The sequence below is a fragment of the Taudactylus pleione genome, unplaced genomic scaffold, assembly GCF_031769625.1.
Source record: "Taudactylus pleione unplaced genomic scaffold, aTauple2 ptg000277l, whole genome shotgun sequence".
Lineage (NCBI taxonomy): Eukaryota > Metazoa > Chordata > Amphibia > Anura > Myobatrachidae > Taudactylus > Taudactylus pleione.
In genome coordinates, this window is record NW_028284679.1 from 3,892,595 (window position 1) to 3,909,966 (window position 17,372).

Sequence of the window (17,372 nt, forward strand, 5' to 3'; positions counted from 1 at the left end):
TGACAGACAGTATGGCAGAAGTGTTGTGTGTTACTGCTGGCAGGGCACTACTAGTGACAGACAGTATAGCAGAAGTGTTGTGTGTTACTGCTGGCAGGGCACTACTAGTGACAGACAGTATGGCAGAAGTGTTGTGTGTTACTGCTGGCAGGGCACTACTAGTGACAGACAGTATAGCAGAAGTGTTGTGTGTTACTGCTGGCAGGGCACTACTAGTGACAGACAGTATAGCAGAAGTGTAGTGTGTTACTGCTGGCAGGGCACTACTAGTGACAGACAGTATAGCAGAAGTGTTGTGTGTTATTGCTGGCAGGGCACTACTAGTGACAGACAGTGTTGTGTGTTACTGCTGGCAGGGCACTACTAGTGACAGACAGTGGTGTGTGTTACTGCTGGCAGGGCACTACTAGTGACAGACAGTATAGCAGAAGTGCTGTGTGTTACTGCTGGCAGGACACTACTAGTGACAGACAGTATGGCAGAAGTGTTGTGTGTTACTGCTGGGAGGGCACTACTAGTGACAGACAGTGCTGTGTGTTACTGCTGGCAGGGCACTACTAGTGACAGACAGTGTTGTGTGTTACTGCTGGCAGGGCAGTACTAGTGACAGACAGTATAGCAGGAGTGTTGTGTGTTACTGCTGGGAGGGCACTACTAGTGACAGACAGTATAGCAGAGAAGTGCTGTGTGTTACTGCTGGGAGGGCACTACTAGTGACAGACAGTATGGCAGAAGTGTTGTGTGTTACTGCTGGGAGGGCACTACTAGTGACAGACAGTGGTGTGTGTTATTGCTGGGAGGGCACTACTAATGACAGACAGTGGTGTGTGTTACTGCTGGGAGGGCATTACTAGTGACAGACAGTGGTGTGTGTTACTGCTGGGAGGGCACTACTAGTGACAGACAGTATAGCAGAGAAGTGCTGTGTGTTACTGCTGGGAGGGCACTACTAGTGACAGACATTATGGCAGAAGTGTTGTGTGTTACTGCTGGCAGGGCACTACTAGTGACAGACAGTGGTGTGTGTTACTGCTGGGAGGGCACTACTAATGACAGACAGTGGTGTGTGTTACTGCTGGGAGGGCATTACTAGTGACAGACAGTGGTGTGTGTTACTGCTGGCAGGGCACTACTAGTGACAGACAGTGGTGTGTGTTACTGCTGGCAGGGCACTACTAGTGACAGACAGTGGTGTGTGTTACTGCTGGCAGGGCACTACTAGTGACAGACAGCGGTGTGTTACTGCTGGGAGGGCTCTGGCAGTGTAGCTAGCTGATCCTGTTGTTGGTGATAGTGGTACAGTACCTTAATGTCCTCCACCTCCACACACAAGTAACACTGGCAGATTTCCCTCACACTCTCTTCTCTTTCTCAATTGAATTTCTCTTGTCCATTTTTATAGATTTTACTCTTTCAGAGTCTCCTCTTGTTTTTCCTCTGTCTCTTCTCCACCCTCAGCTTAAGTCTCTGTCTATATCATGACAAACACACTCTGGACCTCATTCAGACCCGGTTGCGAGCACTGAGCGCTCGCAACCGGGTTGATGTTTTGGTCCTGCGCACGCGCAGCTGCCGCACTGCGCAAGACCCGGAGCAAGAGAGAAACCCGCTCCGGAGCTCACTACAAAAGGGCAGGCTGTCGATGTTGAGGGGGGGGGGGGTGGTTTCACAAACGGAGGAATTCCTTAAGGAACGCCTACCATTTTGTGGGCGGCCGCACTGACATCAGCAGTGATGTCAGTGGGGAGCTTCCTGCTTGATCAGAGCAGGAAGCTCCCTGGGCTTGCGGTTGCCGAGACCCAACCTTAGGGTCTCGTCGCAAGCCCCGATGGTCTTGACCATTGCGACCATCAACCTAGTCGGTCGCTAAGCTGTGGGTGTGATACCCCGAAATTAGGGGATCCCACTACTGTATAGAAAAACTTGCCAGTTACTTTATCACAAATGTCCTTAAGTTGTATTGGTATAAAAATTAATTTTATTAGGGGGGAGTACTTTAAAATGCAAAGGATGTCAGTCTAAGCTGGGGTGGGGAACTACCCCTGTAGTGGGGAAGGAATGGTGCGGTCTGGGCCGGGTGACCCTGTGCAACTTGGGGTCCCATAAGGCCAGGATTAGTCCAAGGGACTGTAAGCAGGGGGGGGTAAAACACCCCTGTTGGACGCTGGGAAGATGTAAGGTACCAAGGGCCCGTTGGAGTGGACCGCGTGCAGAGGGAGAGGCTATAAAAGGCCCTGGACACGGGGCTATTGCGCAGTTGCTCCGGAGCGCTGAGAGCAGAGGGAGATGCGGCTGCGCTAAACATACCTGTTAACGCTGAACGGCGGCAGCCAGTGGTCCAAGAGTCAAGAGTGCTCCAGCGGCATTCTGGGGACATCTTGTCGGAAGGAGGAGACGGCTGAGGGCAGGCGGAAGTTCTGTCAAGTGGAGGCGCGGCCGAGGCGGAGACTTGGGCGGTCATCCAAGGGAGGCGGAGCTAACCCGGGTCCTCTGGAAGCTGTCCGGGACCCTGCTGCCCCGCAGAGAGAGAGGCGGAGTTAATACAGCGGGGGTAAGAGGCTTGGCTGCATATACATCCCTGCACTCAGTATCCACTCCCAGTTATCCCACAGCTAGCAGACAGCTCACGACCCTCGTGCCTATGAATCTGCCATAGCCTCCCTCAGACATCAGTGCAGGAGGGTTATTGATACCGCACTAAAGTGCCAATAGCCGGGAACTTATTAACAACCTACGGCTGGGACGAGTATAGGAGTTGGCAGATAGACTTGAGTAAAGGAGAGCCCCATAAGGAGCGAAAGAGACTTTGGGCTCTATTTATTAACATTATTTTTACTAAAATAAAGTGAAAAAGGGTGTTTTCACACCCATTTCACATTATTTTAGTTTCACCTGTAGTTATTACAGGGCAATTGGAGTAGAATTAGTAAAATTCTACTCCAACCCCCAGTATCACTTATTTTTAGTAAAGCAGATCGCATTTCCCATAATTCTAATGGGAAATGTGATCCGACCACAGTTACTAAAAATAAATTGTAAAAAAATACCGGGGGAAGCCCTGTGATAATAACGCCACCTGGAGGTGGCGTTATCCAGGGTCTCCCCCGGTTACCGGGCTCCCACTCTGCTCTAACGGGGAGAGCAGAGGCGGGAGCCGGTACCAGTAATCAGCTGTGTGGTCTAAATAGACCGCAAGCTGATTGCTGTAAAAAAAAGAAAAAAAAAAATTAAACATTTTTTTTTTACTTAACTGAATCCAGGGACCGGTGATCGGGCCTCCGGTGATGGCTCCTCTCCGGTCAGCTGGTCTCCCATAGTACACTGGGGCTCGGTCATCAGGTGATCGGGCCCCAGTGCAGTATGGGAGATCACCTGATCAGGAAGCCTGGAGAAGATCACCGGAGGCCAGGAGGATGCAGGTAAGTGTAATGAAGGGAGGGGGGGTCGCGGGGGTCCGCGATCGCGGGGGGCGGGGCTTAGCGTCGGTGGGGGGGTAGTAGCGGTGGTCGGCCGGCGCATGCGCGGGCTCTTAGTCGTGGTATTATTTCCGAAAATACCGCGACTAGAGTGTGGATGGGATCCGCAGGGACAGAGCTTTATCGCAAATCCCTGTGATATTGCCGGAATTCGCAATGCGAATTCACTCGGTAATATCACACTACAATCCGCATTCAATATGCGGATTGTAGTAAATAGAGCCCTTTGTATATTAAACTCTAATGAAAGCTGACCCTGGTGCGGATCTACAGTAGAAGCTTGGTAATACAAAATATGAAAGGAGGAGCATAGCCAGCTACAGACAAAAACAATAATCTGTGCATAGCAACAAGCTTGCAGTTCCCTTTACATTACTAGCAATCTTCCCTTACAATGTCACTGTCTTTGCAATACAAGCAGTTCTCTCAGTGCCTGACAGCCAGGTTTTAGGAAGGGCAATAAATAGCAACTAGCAACAGCTCAACATTACCTTCACTCCAAGTGGAACTATTTCGGCTAAAGCAGACTAAGGACGAAGTTCCATAAATCCCGGGCAACGCAGTGTACGCTTTATAGGACGGGACATAGGGAGTATTACAAGGGATAGTAATTTCTGGCCAGAAAGTCTTAAGGGATAGTTTAGATAAGGGGTGTGATGCAAATGAATGGTAACAGTGCTCAGCACCATTAATTCACCCTTCTGGGGATCTTGCTTATAAGCTTCTATGTTAAATTGTTATGTGAATAGTATTGGATGCATTAACCCATTAATACCAGTAGGAGAAGGAAGATAGTTGCCGAGAGTCCGGAGGCTGCAGTTCCTGCTCAATAAAACTGAGTTGATTGTTTTGTGGTGTAAACTGAAATTACAAATGTAATTGTTATTATTGTAAAAGTTGATGTGATTGAATTTGTATCTCCTACAGCAAGAATGCAATTTGATATGTTATAATCTCCTTTGTTGCAATAAAATACAAAATAGTTCTTCTTTCAAACCGTTGCATACTTACCTCTGTACCCCAGAAAGAACCTAAAAACCCCATCCCTCCGTTCACCCAGATTAGGGGTGTTACATGGGTGGTAACCCACAGCTTAGCTAGCGACCAGGAGGCCGCACTAGAAAAAGCAAGCGGCCGCCCTCATTCAGGGCGAGCGGTCGCTTCTTGCGACCACCTCTGAATGAGGGCCTCTGTCTCTTCAAGTCCTCCTTCTCGCTCTCTCAGCTCCTCACTAATGATGTCACTCCAGACAGACACTGAGGCACCACTGGGTCTATCACATGCAGTGAGTGCCTGACAGTGACACTGTGAGACTGACAGCTCAGTTACCAATAGCTACAGCAGCCAGACACCCCAGCGGCCAACCAGGGCTCACTGAGATCAGCACCAGTGACAGTGAGCCAAGGGTGGGACTGTCCTATGTGCTGCTGCTAATTGGCTGACCAGAGTGTCTGTCACTCTGTCAGCCACCTCCCCCAGCAGCAGCGTGCACACAGCAGCCATAGCCCAGTCAGTGCTTTGTACTCTATTCTTAATAGTTGTAGTTTTAGTTGTAACTGACTATAATACAAGGAGAGAGCCAGCGGGCAGCCCAAAGCAGGGCCGGCCCTCTGTTTTTTACAGCAGCCTAGCTGTGACCACCCACAGCTATAGTGAGCGGCCAGGAAGATGGTCGCAATGGTCAAGACCATCGCGACCATCGGGCTTGCGACGAGACCCTTGTGGTAGGGTCTCGTGGCCGCAAGCCCCAGAGTGCTTTCGGCTCTAACAGAGCCGAAAGCACTCCCACTGACTTCACTTGTGATGTCAGTTTGGCCGGCCCCAGACGGTAGGCGTTCCCATGGGAACGCCTCCGTCTGGGCAGTCACGCCCCCAGCCCACCACCAAAGGGGGCGTGCTGTCACTCAACATCGACAGAACGCCCCCTTTGGTACGAGACCCGGAGCGATGGTTTGCCCGTCGCTATCCGGGTCTCGCGAATGCGCACGACGAAGCCGACTCCGTCGTGCGCATGCGCACTGGGCCACCATCGACCCGCTTGCGAGAGGGTCTGAATCAGGCCCTCTGTGTGTATATTGGGGTCCCATTCCCAAGATATCTCATTATGATATGCAAATATTCCAAAATACGAAATATTCCGATATCCAAAATACCCCTGGTCCCAAGCATTCTGGATATGGGAGACTCAACCTGTACAACAATATAATTGTAATAAAAATGATCAGCTTTGTCAGCAGCAAATACGTGAATAAACAGTTCCAATACTCAGTATAGTGCAGCGTCCATCAAATGAATTTATCTCCAAAAACTCTATATCACCACCAGCACCCCTCTTTTGTGGATTACGCCATGTAATTTGCGTTCCAAATATTCAGAACACCAAAAAGTTATACTTAGTAACCCTAAACGAGGAATCCAATATCCCTGTTATTTAGCAACTAAAATATAAATCAGCAGTCTGTACAAGATAGTTGTAGCAATAATTTTATCCTCTAGAACAGGGATGGGGAACCTCAGGCCCGGGGGCCGTATAAGGCCCCCATAATCATTTGGTCTGGTGCTCAGAGCATTTTTTCTGCTAGCCTCATCTGGCCAGCATAGGGGCGATCTAGACTGTTCTATTAGGGGGGGCGAGTTAATGATTAACCTCGGCTCCTCCTCTTTAGTGTACTGGCACCTCCCCTTTTTGGTCCCAGCTCCTCCCCTTAACATGTTTTTTTTTTTTAATGGCCACATTTTTACAATCAATATATGTTTAAGTACCCCATCGCGGCACCCACGCGAGCCCTCCCCCCTTTACTTTCACTTACCTCCGCTGCTCCAGTGACGTTCTCCCTCCGGGCTCCGGTCAGCTGGGTGCTCTCCCATCCTGCACTGTGACCCGGTCAGCTGTTTAATGCAGCAGCTGACCAGGGTCACAGTGCAGGAGCCGGGAGACCAGCTGACTGGAGGGGGGACATCACCGGAGCCCCGATCTTCGGTCCCTGGACAGAGGTAAGTTGTTTTTTTTTTTTTTTTTTTAGCAGTGATCAGCTGTGTGGTCTGTTTAGACCACACAGCTGATCACTGGGGTGGTCTAAACAGCTGATCACAGGGTGTGAGGAGCCGGCTGTGATCTCTTCCTCCCCGGCTCCCGGGTGACCGCCTGTCACTGACACATCCCCCTGACTGGGAGACGGGAGCGCACTTACACAGCTCCAATCACAGCACAGCCTTTATCATCTCTCTCCTCTGAATGATGCAGAGGAGAGAGATGATAAAGGACAAACTGTGCTAGGGGGGGCGATCGCTCCAATCGCCCCCCCCTAGATCCGCCACTGGGCTAGCAAAGTGCCTAGAATGGCACCCTGCAGTCAGAATCTATGCAGCAGTGCCGCCTAGAGCCTCCTTAGGATGCTTCAGACGGTCACACCGCTGCACTTACAGCTTCCCGGAGCATCTTCAGGATGCTCCAGGCATTGATGCAATCACCGATGATTGTGGCCTCGTCCCTGTGTGACATCACACGGAAGGGACATGGCCTGCACCTTATAATATATATATCAAAATGGCCCTCGGCAGAAAAAAGTTCCCCACCCCTGCTATAGAATAAGGCATGCAGGGAGTCGGTATGTAATGCCGGAGGCTGAATAGCTGCCAGATGAAATACGGACAGTTAAAGTGTGAAATATGAAGATCCCGACTGGGACAGGTAAGTACCCCAAAGCCCCTTTCCTGCCCGCGCCCTAAACCTAACCTCCCCCCCCAAGAGATACCTAACCCTAAGCCCCCCCCTTCCCCAGAGGTGCCTAACCCTAAGTCCCCCCCCCTTCCCCAGAGGTGCCTAAACCTAACCCTCCCCACCCTGTAGCTAACACTAACCTGTCCCCGCTTACCGTCGTTCAGGGTGACAGCCGTCGGGAATTAGACACCTATCTTTAGTCCCAAGTCAGTCTTTAACTGTCGGGATTCCGACGGCTGGCATATCGACCACCGGTAACCTAACTACATCCCACATGCAGTTGCAATCCCGTCCACTCTCCCCGGGTTCATCAACACAGATCAATAAACAAATGGTTTGCAAAGATATCTGATCTTCAAACTACACTGCTGTGTTCTACACAAGGTACATCAATTATTTTGGAGTCTCTCAGCAGGAAAGGAATCAGCTGCTATGCAGTTAGTGGCTGTCCTAATGCTTGGCACACCGTAAGCAGCAGCTGCTAGAGCTGCACTACATCAGGGGTGGGGAACCTTTTTTGATATAGGGCCATTTTGATATATATAACATTACTCGTGGGCCCGGTACAGGCCACGCCCCCTCTATGTGATTTCACACGGTGGCGTGACCACAATCGCCGGTGATTACAGCAATGCCCGGAGCATCCTCCGGAGCTGTAAGTGCGGCGGTGTGACCATCCCAAGGACGCTCCAGACGGCACTGCTGCATAGATTCTGGCTGCAGGATGCCCTTCTAGGCACCCTGCTACCAGGTGAGGCTAGCAGAGAAAAGATCAGAGGGCCAGACCAAATGATTCTGCCGGCCTTATACGGCCCCCGGGCCTGAGGTTCCCCATCCCTGCTCTACATATACAATCTATTTACCATTTCTTTTGCACTAACTGCATGGTATCCGGTTGATAGATCTACAGTAAAATAGGTCAACAATGTGTAGGTAGACACCAGATGTTACACAGACAATAGATCGACAGGGACAAAAGGTCGACACACTAAATGTCGGCATGTAAGGTCAACAAGTACAAATGGTTGACATGAACAAAATGTTGACACAAAAATGATTGACACATAAATGGTCAACTTTTTTTTTTTTTTTTTTTAGGGTTAGGGTTACGGTTGGGCACTTACCCGAGGCTTAGGCACTAGAAGGGATGGTTAGGGTTAGGAACCAGGAGGGAGGGTTACGGTTGGGCACTTACCGGAGGGTTAGGCACTAGAAGGGATGGTTAGGGTTAGGAACCAGGAGGGAGGGTTAGGCACCAAGGGGAGGGTTAGGGTTAAGATTAGGGCTGGCAAAAAAATAAAAAAACTTGTCAACCATTTGTACCGGTTGACATTCTTAATTGTCGACATTTAGTGTCGACCTTTTGTCCATCTAGTGTCTACTTTTTTTTTTACTGTAGATCTATTCATCCATAACCTAACTGCGTACCTGCTAAAACACTGCAAAATATTTATGTACAGGAAGAGTCTAATGGTTCCAACAGTAATTGCTTTGTTTGCTTAGGGCGGACCCAGGACGAGCGAGGTATATACAAGTCACTCACACTCTATCTGTACTACTGTTACACACGGGCTGCAGCCATGGTACATGAGGATACCCCCAACCACAGGCAGGACATAGAGCTGGTGACAGTGGTGAGTACTGGGAGGGGGAAGGCAGGCCCGCAGTCATTGTGTGTGATGAGAGCAGAGTGTCAGCTCCTGGGCTCAGACACTGTCCTATGTGCAGAGTGTCAGCTCCTGGGGTCAGGGACAAAGCTATGCGCAGAGGGGACTTACTAAAAGGAATGACAAGCAGGTCTGCATAAATGGAATGCCAAGTGACTATAATGGGAGCAGACTAGTCTTGTGCATATTTTACAAAATCTTATACGTATGCACTATATCTTTAGCACACTTCTAGCTCAGATGTTTTTATATATTTTACATGAGGAATGACGCACGTTTACTATGGAATGACAGCTGTTCCAGTCGCCATCCACATGCAAATCAGTTATTAAAACAGTACATATGTCCCATATAAAGGCTCCGATTATTATATGATCCCTTCAGTGCACAAACTTTTCCTTTTCTTCATACATCCACCTATAAGTGTACCCTACTATACATGTCACATAATAAGGAATGACGCACGTATACTACGGAATGACAGCTGTTCCGGTTAATGTCCCCAGGCAAATCTGTCATTAAAACAGTGCATATGTCCCATATAAAGGCTCCGATTATTATATGATCCCTTCAGCGCACAAACTTTTCCTTTTCTACACACATCCACCTACAAGTGTACCCTACTATACATGTCACATAATAAGTAATGACGCACGTCTACTATGGAATGACAGCTGTTCCGGTTACTGTCCCCAGGCAAATCTGTCATTAAAACAGTGCATATGTCCCATATAAAGACACCGATTATTATATGATCCCCTCAGCGCACAAACTTTTCCTTTTCTACACACATCCGCCTATACCTGTACCCTACTATACATGTCACGTAATGCGGAATGACGCACGTTTACTATGGAATGACAGCTGTTACGGTTACTGTCCCCAGGCAAATCTGTCATTAAAACAGTGCATATGTCCATATAAAGGGGCCTATTCATCAACACTAAAATAACGTTTTTAAGGACATTTTCCTTAAATAACGTTATTTTGGTATTCATGTAGCCACTTAGCACAGGAGATATTACAGATATCTCCTTGCTAAGTTCCCCTGCGTTAATTTCCACACTCCCCATACATTAGTACATTAGTACATTAGTATGGGGATGTGGAAATTATGGTATTCATCAAATTCCGAAAATTATAAATTTTCGGAATTTGATGCAGTTACTATTCGCCACTGTGAGGTGGTGAATAGCAGGTGAAACTTACCTGTATCCGCGTGTGCAGGTCCCCCGACGAGTCCCTCCGGCGCTCTGCTCCGGAGGCTGGTCGGACATGTGGTTTCCCAGCAGAGCAGCAGAAAGTTTTTTTTTTTCTAATCTGTCATGTGCTCTGCCGGGAAACCACATGACAGACCAGCAGGACGGAGCCGGAGGCCGCTGCGCGGACAGGTAAGTCGGGGTGGGGGGAGGGGGGTGGATGGTCGGGGGGGGTACGCAAACTTAACGCATCTGTAGGCAGTGCTGCGCATGCGCTGGTTTTACAGATGTAACAGCGCATGCGCAGCACTGTTTCCAGATGCGATAAGGTAGTGTATGCAGGGAAAAGTATCTATTTCCCGAAAAGCTGTCATCACAAAAATCTCAGCTTTTCGGAATAGATACTTATGGAGAGGAGGAATGATGAATTCCACCTATAATTAGCTAGAACTCCATGAGAGTTCTAGCTAATTATCTCCAGAGAATTTTTATGTTTAATGAATAGGCCCCAAAGACTCCGATTATTATATGATCCCCTAAGCGCACACACTTTTCCCTTTCTATATGCGTCCGCCTATAAGTGTACCCTACTATACATGTCACATAATAAGGAATGACGCACATTTACTATGGAATGACAGCTGTTTTATTTGCCATCCTAATGCAAATCTGTCATTAAAACAGTGCATATGTTCTGTGGCCGGAGGCTGGCCACACATGGCTAATGGTGGCTGCGGAGCTGAAGGGGATAACCCCTCATGCTGCAGCGCTATCTTTAAATAGAACATTAGGCACTAGGTGGCCATTTTAAATGCTAGGCACCGGGTGTGTTAAAGTGTATTTGTAGCTGTATTGTCTGCTGTGGCCTGGCCTCCCTCCAAAGTACGCAGCAATGGTGTTAACCCCTCATTGCGCTGCACCGGGGGACGGGTGTTAGGAGCCGCTTAGTGCTCCATGCTGGGGACTGGGAGCTTAGCTCCCGGCGTCCTAGCTACATAGCAAGGCTGCTGATCCACACCTGATGCGCTGCACTGTGGGGGGCGGTTTGCAATCAGCCACTGCAGCCGGGACATAGGGCCTGATTCAGACCCGCTCGCTAAGATGCATACTCTCGCTGCTATCGATGGTTTGCAGTGTGTATGCATTGTGCACATGCGTAAGCATCGCAATGCGCATGTGCATACCTTAGCGAAGGTTCACAATGCATTCGCTCGCTGCGCATAGACAGCCCAGCACAGTGAGTGACAGGGGAAGCCGTTTGTAGGTGGTAACAGGGCTGGCCATTAAAAACGGCGGAGTGGAGGTGCAAACGCAGGCGTGCCTGAGCATCTCAATGGCGTTTTATAGGTGTGTATAATTATAATACAGGGTCATAGTACACCATACATGCCGACTATCTGGCTGCCCCTTCCGGGAGGGAGCAGCCAGATCGGCATTACTGGAGGGGGCGTGGCCAGCAAGCGGGGGCGGCCAGGTGACAAGTTTTTGCGGGCTGGGGCGGAGTCACGTGAGCGCATCATTTTGGCCCCGCCCCCGCTACACACTGCCGATATTACAGGCAGTGTGAAACAGGGGGCGGTGCCAAAGTGACGCGAATCGCGTCACCTCCCCCCTTCACTGCCGGGGTTTTAGAAGTTGTTGCGGTGGAACAGGAGGGATCCGCGGCAGCCGGGAGACTTGCCTGCCATCCCGGGAGGTCGGGAGCGGCACCCAATTTTCGGGAGGCTCCCGACCAAATCGGGAGGGTAGGCAAGTATGTAGTACACATCACCTGGCTTGTTTTTTATACCGAAGTGCTCGCAGTGCTTGTGGCAGGGTATGGTCAACCTCAAGCGCTGTCATAGCATCCAATGTTACACGATGTACCAATGGTTGCATGCACTTCCTGGACATGACGTGCACAAGTGGGCGTCTTAAAACATGCTTGTGAATGTCTGCAGTGGCGGGCTGGGCCGGGGGGCAGGGTGCAGCGTCATGTGGGCCGCGGGCTGGGGCAGTCTGTGTCACTGTGACACAGACTGCACCGCGTGTGTAGCGCTGACCGGACGGAGTTCGGTCAGCGCTACACAAATGACAAACACACAGCCGCCGGCTCCAGCAGCTGTCTGTTTGTTTTGATCAGCAGCCAATGAGAGTCTGTCAGACTCTCATTGGCTGCTGCTGCTCCCACTGCGGGAGCCGATCCATCTTCCAGCTCCCGCAGTGGGCAATGGGAGAGACGTCATGATGTCATATGACGTCTCTCCCATAATGCAGAGCTGCCCGGCCCAGGAGGACAGACGGAGGAGCAGATGGTGGCGGCGGCGGGAGCAGGGATTCAGGTAAGTGGTTTTTTTTTATTTTGTTGTTTTTATATTACGTGTGTCTACTTGGGGGGGGGGGGGTCTGGCACTACAATGAGGAGACCACTACTGGGGGCACTACAAAGGGGGGGACTACTACTACTACTGGGGACACTACAAGGGGGGGGGACTACTACTGAGGGCACTACAAGGGGGGGACTACTACTACTGGGGAACTACAAAGGGGGGACTACTACTACTGGGGGCACTACAAGGGGGGGGACTACTACTGAGGGCACTACAAGGGGGGACTACTACTACTGGGGAACTACAAAGGGGGGACTACTACTACTGGGGGCACTACAAGGGGGGGACTACTACTACTGGGGGCACTACAAGGGGGGGACTACTACTACTGGGGGCACTACAAGGGGGGGACTACTAGTACTGGGGGCACTACAAGGGGGGGACTACTACTACTAGGGGCACTATAAGGGGGGGACTACTACTGGGGACACTACAAAGGGGGGAACTAGTACTACTGGGGGCACTACAAGGGGGGACTACTACTGGGGGCACTACAAGGGGGGGACTACTACTACTGGGGGCACTACAAGGGGGTGCTACTACTACTGGGGGCACTACAAGGGTGGGACTACTACTAGGGGCACTACAAGGGGAGGGGACTACTACTAGGGGCACTGCATAGGGGGGAGGGGACTACTACTAGAGGCACTACATAGGGGGAGGGGACTACTACTGGGGGCACTACATAGGGGGAGGGGACTACTACTACTGGGGGCACTACAAGGGGGGGGACTACTACTACTGGGGGCACTACAAGGGGGGGACTACTACTACTGGGGGCACTACAAGGGGGTGCTACTACTACTGGGGGCACTACAAGGGGAGGGGACTACTACTAGGGGCACTGCATAGGGGGGAGGGGACTACTACTAGGGGCACTGCATAGGGGGGAGGGGACTACTACTAGGGGCACTACATAGGGGGGAGGGGACTACTACTAAGGGCACTACATAGGGGGGAGGGGACTACCACTGGGGGCACTGCATCGAGGGACCACTGCTGGGGGCTCTATATAAAGGGCAATACTGGGGGTACTGCATAGGGGGGAGACTACAACTGGGGCCACTATTTAAGGGGCATTGCATAAGGGTTACCACTATTGGGGGCACTGCATGGGGGGTGGACTGCTACTGGGGGCACTATATAAGAGCACTGCATATGGGGGGATCACTACTGGGGGCACTACTGGAGGCCTACATAAGGGTTTCTCTCCTGTGGCACACGGGGGCACTGCATATGGGCACTACGACAGGAGGCTGCCCCTAATCTTTATTTTTACCTTACATTAATCCCATATGGACCCGCCTCCTCCCTGAAACACTTGAGGGGGGGCGGCACCATAGCACGCACGTTCTTCGGGCACCCTGGCTACACGCTACTCCTCTGCCAGGGCCGCCTGCATGTATTTGCCCCCCAGGCTAAAAGTTGCCAGCCAGCCCCTGGGTGTCTGCATACACTATGTGATCGCTCTGTAAGAAATACTGGGGGTGCTAATGCATTGCTGTGTGGGAGCACTGCCTATGCAATTTGCATACACATCATGTGAGCGATCGCATCTAGTGAGCTCCTCTGAATCAGACCCATAGTCCCAGGGCTGCAGGACAGTATGTGGGCTGACTGCTGGGAAGGCGCTCCAGCTCTACAGGGTGGCAGGGAGAGGCTGCAGCTGGGATGCTTGTCCTGGACTGCTGGTTAGAGTAGCCGCCCACTGGGGGACAGGGTGAGCCAGTTCTCTGTACCTCTAGCACAGAGGCGCACGCTGGGTGTCAGGATTGCCGGCTCCTGATACCCCAGAGAGGCAAAAGGTAGATGGCAGCAGGTGGTGCTTGGCACCGAGTGGCAGGCAATGCTTGTGGTGCAGAGTGCTGGGGACTGAGGGCCTAATTCAGACCCGCTTGCGAGCGCTGAGCGCTCGCAAGCGGGTCGATGTTAGCCCAGTGCACATGCGCACGACGGAGGCGGCTCCGTCGTACGCATGCGCAAGACCCGGATAGCGACGGGCAAGCCGTCGCTATGGGTCTCGCTACAAAGGGGGCGTGCTGTCGATGGTGAGTGACAGCACGCCCCCTTTGGTGGACGTTCCGGGGGCGTGGCTGGCCAGACGGAGGCGTTCCAATGGGAGTGCTTTCGGTTCTGATAGAGCCAAAAGTACTCCAGGGCTTGCGGCATCGGTGGTCGCGATGGTCTTGACCATCGCGACCATCTTCCTGGCCGCTCACTATAGCTGTGGGTATACGAGCGGCCAGGAGGCCGCTCTAAAATTAAGAAGGACGGCCCTGATTCAGAGCGAGCGCTTTGTCAGAGCGTCTGGCTCTGAATCAGGGCCTGAAAGAGTAGCTCCCAGTGCCACCAGCACTGGCATAGCATGCCCAGCGCTGAGCACTGGACACACTGAGCACTGGACACAGTAGATAAAAACACATGGGTATAAAATAGGGGTGAGCGGGTTCGGATTTCTGAAATCCGAGCCCCCCCGATCCGAGTCAGGCTCGACTTTTCCCGCCTGACTCGGATTCTGAAATCGAGGCAAAACGTCATCATCCCGCCTTCCGAGTCTCGCGGGTTTTGGATCCTATATAAGGTACCCGCGTCGGCGCCATTTTCTCACTCGGCTGTGGACAGTGAAGAGGGAGGGTGGGAGTTAGGGCTGGCTGGGCTGTGTAGTGTAGTGTAGTGTAGTGCAGAGTAGTGTTGTGCTGTGCTGTGCTGCGCTGTGCTGCTGTTGTCCACTACTTCAAAGTCCATAGGGGCTGGCTGTGTTGTGCTGTGCTGCTGTTGTTAATAGGGGCTGTGTCCACTCCAAAGTCCTGTGCAGTGTCCCAGTCCTAAAGGGGTGGTGTAGTGTTGTCCAGGGGGTGCTCTGTCCATCAGGGGTGCTCCCCCCAAGTGCTAAAAAAAAAATATTTTTTCTGTGTTTGTGAATTGTGTGCGCAGTAGCCGCACGTGCATCAACAAAGTAGTGCCAAGCGTGCGCCTGTGTCATAAGTAAAGGGCCAGCTGGCTTGACCGTTAAAGGGTGCTGTAACCCCCAAAGTACACTCCAAACCAAATAAAAATTTTTTTTCTGTATTTGTGAATTGTGTGCACAGTAGCCGCACGTGCATCAACAAAGTAGTGCCAAGCGTGCGCCTGTGTCATAAGTAAAGGGCCGGCTGGCTTGACCGTTAAAGGGTGCTGTAACCCCCAAAGTACACTCCAAACCAAATAAAAAAATATTTTCTGTGTTTGTGAATTGTGTGCGCAGTAGCCGCACGTGCATCAACAAAGTAGTGCCAAGCGTGCGCCTGTGTCCCATAAGTAAAGGGCCAGCTGGCTCATTTCTTAAAGGGTGGTGTAACCCACAAAGTGCACTAGTCTCCAACAAAAATAAAAAATAATTTTCTGTGTTTGTGTGCGCCTTAGCCGCACGTATATATCAATATAACATAAATGGAGGACCATATAACCTAAATGGAGGACCAAACTTTCTCCAATAAAAATAAAATAGGGAAAGATCAAGAACCACTTCCTCCTAGTGCTGAAGCTGCTGCCACTAGTCATGACATAGACGATAACATGCCATCAACGTCGTCTGCCAAGGCCGATGCCCAATGTCATAGTAGAGGGCACATACAATCCCAAATGACAAAGTTCAGGAAAATGACCTTGAAAAAAACATTTAAATCATCTGAAGAGAAACGTAAACTTGCCAATAAGCCATTTACGACACGGAGTGGCAAGGAATGGCTAAGGTCTTTCCCTATGTTCATGACTAGTGGTTCAGCTTCACATGACGATGGAAGACCTCCTCCCGCTAAAAAAAATCAAACGAGTTAAGCTGGCAAAAGCACAGTGAAGAACTGTGCGTTCTAAGAAGATATCACAAATCCCCAAGGAGAGTCCAAGTGTGGTGGTGGTTGCGATGCCTGACCTTCCCAGCACTGGACGGGAAGAGGTGGCTCTTTCCACCATTTGCACGCCCCCTGCAAGTGCTGAAAGGAGCATCCACAGTCCAGTTGCTGATATGCAAATTGAAGATGTCACTGTTGAAGTACAACAGGATGAGGATACTGGTGTAGCTGGCGCTGAGGAGGAAGTTGGCGAGGAGGATTCTGATGGTGATGTGGTTTGTTTAAATCAGGCTCCGGGGGAGACAGTTGTTGTCCGTGGGATGAAAAAGCCCATCACGGTCATGCCTGGGCAGAAGACCAAACATTCCACCTCTTTGGTCTGGCAATATTTCTATCCAAATCCGGACAACAACTGTCTTGCCATATGTACCATATGTAAAGGTGAAATAAGTAGGGGTAGGGACGTCAACCACCTAGGAACATCCTCCCTTATACGTCACCTACAGCGCGTTCATAAAAAGTTACTGTCAAGTTCAGAAACTTTGGCTCAGACCGTAAGCAGTCCAGGGACACCTAAATCCCTTTTTCCTGTTTTATCCAAGGAATCGGTGGATGAGGAGGATGAGGACGACATCTTGCCTCCGTAGAACCAGTTTGTGCAGGGACACATTAATTGCCAGCTTGTTTTGTGGGGGCCCAAACGAACCAATAATTTCAGCCACAGTCATGTGGCAGACCCTGGAGCTGAAATGATTGGTTTGTTAAGTGTGCATGTCCTATTTATACAACATAAGGGTGGGTGGGAGGGCCCAAGGACAATTCCATCTTGCACCTCTTTTTTTTCTTTGCAGTATGTACAGTTTGGGGCCTAGTTTTTCTAACTGCCATCCTGTCTGCCACTGCAGTGTCACTCCTAGATGGGCCACGTGTTTGTGCCGCCCACTCGTGTCGCTTAGCATAGTCATCCAGCTACCTCGGTGCAACCTTTTGGCCATAAAAACAATATTGTGAGGTGTGAGGTGTTCAGAATAGACTGGAAATGAGTGGAAATTAAGGTTATTGAGGTTAATAATTGCATAGGTGCAGAAAAACCTACAAATTCTGTGATTT